Below are 6,357 nucleotides of genomic sequence, written 5' to 3' on the forward strand. Positions count from 1 at the left end.
TTTATACTATCAAGCACAGACCTATGTATCATCTTTAATGGTCTGCACATATAGTGCTTTCTGTTTGTTTTATCACACTTGTTGCAGCACTACAGCATTGGAGGTATTCCTGAACGGGTGAGCTGTTACACCTACCTAAATCTACAGCCTGTCTCTACCAGCACATTAGTGTGCTCCTGGAGTATGTGAGTACTCATTTGGCTATTCTGTTACATATTATATGCCTTCATCCAGACAATACTACACATGAGGCGCCCCTCTGTTGTTTTTCATTTTTTCATAGTAATTTGATGGCTTAGTGAGTTGTAGTCTGTTTTAGTATAATTCTATGTTCATGTCTGTATGGTATATTAAAACTGCCTGTAATGGAATCATTTCAGTTTACGGAGAACCGGAAGTGCGAGTGTGTCGTCACTTCCGGTTTCGGCAATATCGAGAGTGGGCCAAAAAAGAGTATATCTATACAGGAGGATATGTATCATAGTAATTTGATAGCTTAGTTAATTATAGTCCGTTTTGTTGTAGTACTATATTTATATCTGTTAGGTATATAAACGTCTTGTGATAGAACCGTTTCAAGTTGCGGTGAACCGGAAGTGCAGTCGTGATGTCACTTCCGGTTTCGGCAATAGCGGAGGTACCAGGTGTAATGTACATACTTCTATATAAAAAAGAGAGATATGGATTTTGGCGAAAGGGATAACAATTGGTGACTTACTGAATTGTATCTCATTATGGTCTAATTCTGTTTGATATGATCGAATCATTTCTGGATTTAATAAAACCGGAAGTGTAGTTATGATGTCACTTCCGGTATCGGCAACACCGGAAGTGCTGCGGCTAGTATTAGTACTTCTACATAGAGGGAAGTTTATTTGATGGCTTGATTAGTTAGGGCTTGTATTAATGTAAATTTCAAAGAAGTAATTTTCCAGCCTCCAGTAAGATTTAAAAGACCTTTATTAATCTCTTGCAGGGTCCATCATATAAACAACGTTTCAAACCTACCATTCCTTGTTCCCTCAGAAGCAGGTGTCGCTTTAATGTTTATGAGTCTACCTTCCACTATGTCCTTTATTAAGTTTCTCTATATATATCCACCATTGTACGTAACCCCACCCACATGAAGCCGCACAAAATATGTTTGGGGACACGTGTAATCCTTAACTCAGTCCATATTGAATATCATGAAACTCTTCATTGGATATTATTACTGATATATGTTAAAGGTTTATTTATATGTTTAATTCCTCTGTTCAAATTCTTCATCCTCAGTGGTTATTACCAACCCTTTATTATTAATGTTATTTTTAATGTTATTGTATATTATTAATGTTATTGTATATTGTCATCGATTAATGGCATTGTATATTGTCACCGATCTATATGATTGACAGTTTTTGACCCATTGGTCTCAATATGTTGTTGACATTATGACCCCACTTCCGGTTTCACTGTAATTGGAAATAATCTGATCGCTTGAAAATCCGACATTCTAAACAGATGGTTTTTTATATATAAGTATATGGCTACATTAATACAAGCCCTAATTAATCAAGCCATCAAATATACTTCACTCTATATAGAAGTACTAATACTAGCCGCAGCACTACCGGTGTTGCCGATACCGGAAGTGACATCATAACTACAATTCCGGTTTTATTAAATCCGGAAATGATTCGATCATATCAAACAGAATTAGACCATAATGAAATACAATTCCCTAAGTCACCAATTGTTATCCCTCTCACCAAAATCCATACCTCTCTTTTTTATATAGAAGTATGTACATTACACCTGGTACCTCTGCTATTGCCGAAACTGGAAGTGACATCACGACTGCACTTCCGGTTCACCGCAACTTGAAACGGTTCTATCACAAGAAGTTTATATACCTAACAGATATAAATATAGTACTACAACAAAACGGACTATAATTACCTAAGCCATCAAGTTACTATGATATATATCCTCCTGTATAGATATACTCTTTTTTGGCCCACTCTCGATATTGCCGAAACCGGAAGTGACGTCACACTCGCACTTCCGGTTCGCCGTAACCTGAAATGATTCTATTACAGGCAGTTTTAATATACCATACAGTCATGAACATAGAATTATACCAAAACGGACTACAACTCACTAAGCTATCAAATTACTATGATACAGATCTCCCTGTATAGACTCACTTCTTTTTCTTCTTGTTAGGCTCACTTCCGGTATTGCCGAAACTGGAAGTGACGTCATTGAAATAAAAAACTAGATATAACAACCGATATAATAATTGTTAACCTCTAGCTACTTTTATACATAGTCTCTGATTAGACACTTTAGTGAAGATATTAAGATATTCTTAATTTTTAACTTTTTATTCATAATTTTAATGCTTTTACCCATGATGCACCTCAACAGGAAGTGGGCGGTCCAAAAAGAGATGTTTTGGCGCCCAAACACATCATTATTGCTTACTGTATATAAGGCCACTGTTGCCACACAAATTTATTGTCTTGAAAAAGGCCTTGCATAGGCCGAAATGCGTCGACAGTTGGTAAGCACATTTCTAATACTTTCTATTCTTTTTGTACGTTCTATACTATGTTTTTTAATTTTTTTATAGGACATTCAGAATCTTAACCAAAAGGACACAGAGCACAACTAGGATCACATTGGAGGAACATTGAACACATTTCTGGCTTTTTTTACCATTTTTCATCAATTTTGTGTATACAATTTTTCTGTTTGTTTTTTGTTCACCACATTTTTATTTTTATTAATTTTTTGGAATTTTTTCATTTTTATATTTTTCACTCCACTACACCATCATAATTTGGATTTATTGTTTGATTCATTTGACATTTGGACATTTTATTTGACTTTTGGACACTTTCACTTTTATATTGGACACTGTTTCTCACGATAAATATTAATCTTACACCTTTCAAATATTATGGATCCATAATTGATATTAATCCAAGCTTTTTAATCTTCATTTTAATTGTACTTTTGAGAGTTTCGTCTATATTGTATTATTGTATTACTATCTCATTATACTATTTTATCACTACAATGTATTAAACAAAATTTTACTACATTTTTGTATTCTTAGGATTAATATATCCTATTCAGAGATTCCTATTCCTTTCAACACCTCAGCCTTTTTAGGCGCTTTATACATCTAATTATTATCCATACACCAGACAGTACTGGGTGGAAATAAGGAGAGAATTGGAAAAATGTTTATCTTTTAATATTGCATTGGACCCATTGTTGATGCTTTTTAACTATCCCCCTATGCTAAAATGTAAACTGAGATTGAAATTATTATATATCATGATAAACAGGGCAAAACAACTTATCCCCAATTATGGAAAACCTTGTCTGTCCCCACGATAGCAGGGTGGAGGGAATACATCACACAACTATTAAATCTAGAGAGGTACCATTATGTTCAGTCTGAGCAAGTGGAGTTTTATAGCGATATGAAATGTATCTGGGAGGACTATTCGGCATCACAGTAGGCAACTGATATGTAAACCTGATTATAGCTAAGAATTGTATTAGACCCATAAGGATCAACATGTACTTGCAACATCTCTAATCATATTGTATTTTCCACTGTTTGTTATGTACTATTTCAACAATAAAGGTAATTTGGAAAAAAAAAGATTTTTAAATTTTCTATCTTCACTCTTAATCGTAAATTAAATTCCTAGTGAGAAAATATTTTGTGCAAAAAAAATAGAAGTTATATATATGGTTATGTGTACAACTTGTTTTTATATATGCAGCCACTAGGTGGCACTGTGTAAAATGAATAAGTGACTTTGTATGTGGTATATGGTTTAGCACATATGTTTTTTGTTGGTAAATGGGTGTGAATTTAAACACAAGAGTTTATTGCTATGCCATGATTAAGGGTGATTAAAACCGAAAAGTTGCATTTTGTCATAGCTTAGATCCTCATGTTACAATAAAAGATTGTTACATTCCATGGTACCAGGAAAGGCTCAATTACCTAACAATGTAAAGCTTAGAGGAGAGAAGGGAAAGAAGTGATAGAATAGTAACTTTTAAGTATATTACGGGCATAGTAAAGTTGAGGCTGTGAGTATTTTTCATAAAAAGAAAAATTCAAGAACAAGGGGTCATGATCTCAAGCTGAAGGGTAGTATATTCAGGAGTAATTTGAGGAAGCACTTCTTTACAGAAAGGGTGATTGATATATGGAATAAATACCCACAAAAGTTGGTAATGACAAACGCTGTTGGGGAATGCCTGGAATAAGCATAAGGCTATATAACATACTAATTAATGCCTGGGATAAACATAAGGCTGCATTACATACTAATTAATGTCTGGTATTAGCATAAGGCTATATAACATACTAATTAATGCCTGGGATAAGCATAAGGCTATATTACATACTAAATGATGCCTGGGATAAGCATAAGGCTATATTACGTACTAATTAATGCATGGGATAAACATAAGGCAATATTATGAACTAATTAATGCCTGGGTTAAGCATAAGGCTATATTACATATTAAATAATGCCTGAGATAAACATAAGGCTATATTACATACTATTTAATGCCTGGGATAAGCATAAGGCTACATTAAATATTAATTAATGCCTGGATAAGCATAAGGCTATATTACACACTAATTAATGCCTGACATAAACATAAGGCTATATTACGTACGAATTAATGCCTGGGATAAGTGGTTATATTACATACTAATTAATCCCTGGGTTAAGCATAAGGCTATATTACATACTAATTAATACTAACACACCAAATGAACAGTGGCACTACTCGGGCTTTTCCTCAGGTAGTATGGTTGTGTACACGTTGGAAGGTCTATATTAATCACCTATAAATATCTAGAGGAAATGGTGCTTGTGCATAAATATAAATCCAAACACAAAGGAAAATTGATATTTATAATACCAAGATTCCCAAAGTATGCACTTGCAGCACTCTGGGCCCTGAACTAAAGGACGGAATATCCCAACAGGATTTTAAAATATAACCTTTATTGTAGAAATTTAAAAAAACCAAATTGTTGGTTTATAACGCACACAATTAAAATGCACTCCAGTACCGAGATCAGTGTGGTAGGTAATTAGTAAGATCACTAAATATTAAGATTAGGCCTGTATAATATCACAGTTATAAGTGATCTCAAATGTAACCCATAATAATCGCTAGTTTAAATTCACTCAATGGCTTGCAGCAAACAAGCTAGAACAAAAATTATTATAATCAGGATAAATTATGATCTGAAAATCAGAAATAGTGTTATAAGCTTATACAGTTAAATACAAAGCTCAAAGATTATAAATAATATGTATATGTCTATTGGAATCGTTACTAAATGATATTAGTGTATCCAATGTAACTTTAGTTAATATACATATTAATGGTGAGCTGAGGATTATATCAAGTAGGCTTATGTTTCTGCCTGTATCTAAGCATCTATTAATTCAAAAAGTGTTCAGTGTGCCAGTCTTATAACAGTGATCAAATGCTACTGAACAGTAGCAATCACTCCGTCACTTTATAAACTGCTCTTGTATAAATAAGGACACAAAATATGTGTTAGCTTGTAGCAGTAGAGTCACTTTATTAAATGATAGAATATATTCTGTGTTAAAGCATATAAATAGGAACCCCAATTTTCTGCTACAATAAGTATAGCTCAAAGATGAGCAGTTTTCGATGCAGTATATGTGACTATAATTATAAATATTGATAGAATCAAAATATTAATTCACCATCCATTCAAGGATTAAATCCACTTATTGAAAAAAGTTAAACTCAACCTTGACTATATACAAGGTAATTCGACTGGTTTATCTATATGGTTGATGCCACGAATATAACAGAGTTTACTATAACCAACACTAAATGTTTATTCAGTTCGTTTGGCCTTTTGATTCAATCACAACCTGCGTTTTGGGATTACGCTGAGTTTGGCGCAACCCGGGCCAATTTCGATTGGTATCTTACAGCTTGTTGGCACAGCTTCTATAAATGTATTGTAAATGTTATGGAGGTAATAGGTTTTTGAGACTTGTACTAGTTAAGAAATAAGAGTAACACTATAGACTATGTCTGGCACAACCCAGGCTAGTTGTAAAATTATCCATGTATAGTGAATTGAACCTGCTTATGTTACTATTCATGAAAGGTTTAATACTCATATGGTCGGTAACTGATTCTGATTATATGGATAAAGCCCTATCAGGCGAAACGCGTCAGGGGAGAGTGCTGAACGAGTTCACACTCTATCTTTTGTGTTAATTTTAAGTGCCCAGTACCTTGTATCTATGTGCCGCTAAGTTCACTTTC

At 33.7% G+C, this 6,357-nt stretch overlaps 1 long non-coding RNA gene across 1 annotated transcript; it reads left to right on the top strand.

Moving 5' to 3' along the window:
* Nucleotides 1-2,190: 2,190 nt before the first annotated feature.
* LOC128655239 (uncharacterized) lies at nt 2,191-3,664 on the top strand. Its single transcript, XR_008401739.1, has 2 exons — nt 2,191-2,548; nt 2,618-3,664. It is a non-coding gene; the product is annotated as an uncharacterized LOC128655239 (long non-coding RNA).
* The last annotated feature ends 2,693 nt before the right edge of the window (nt 3,665-6,357 follow it).

The sequence above is a fragment of the Bombina bombina genome, chromosome 4, assembly GCF_027579735.1.
Source record: "Bombina bombina isolate aBomBom1 chromosome 4, aBomBom1.pri, whole genome shotgun sequence".
In the NCBI taxonomy this organism is placed as follows: domain Eukaryota; kingdom Metazoa; phylum Chordata; class Amphibia; order Anura; family Bombinatoridae; genus Bombina; species Bombina bombina.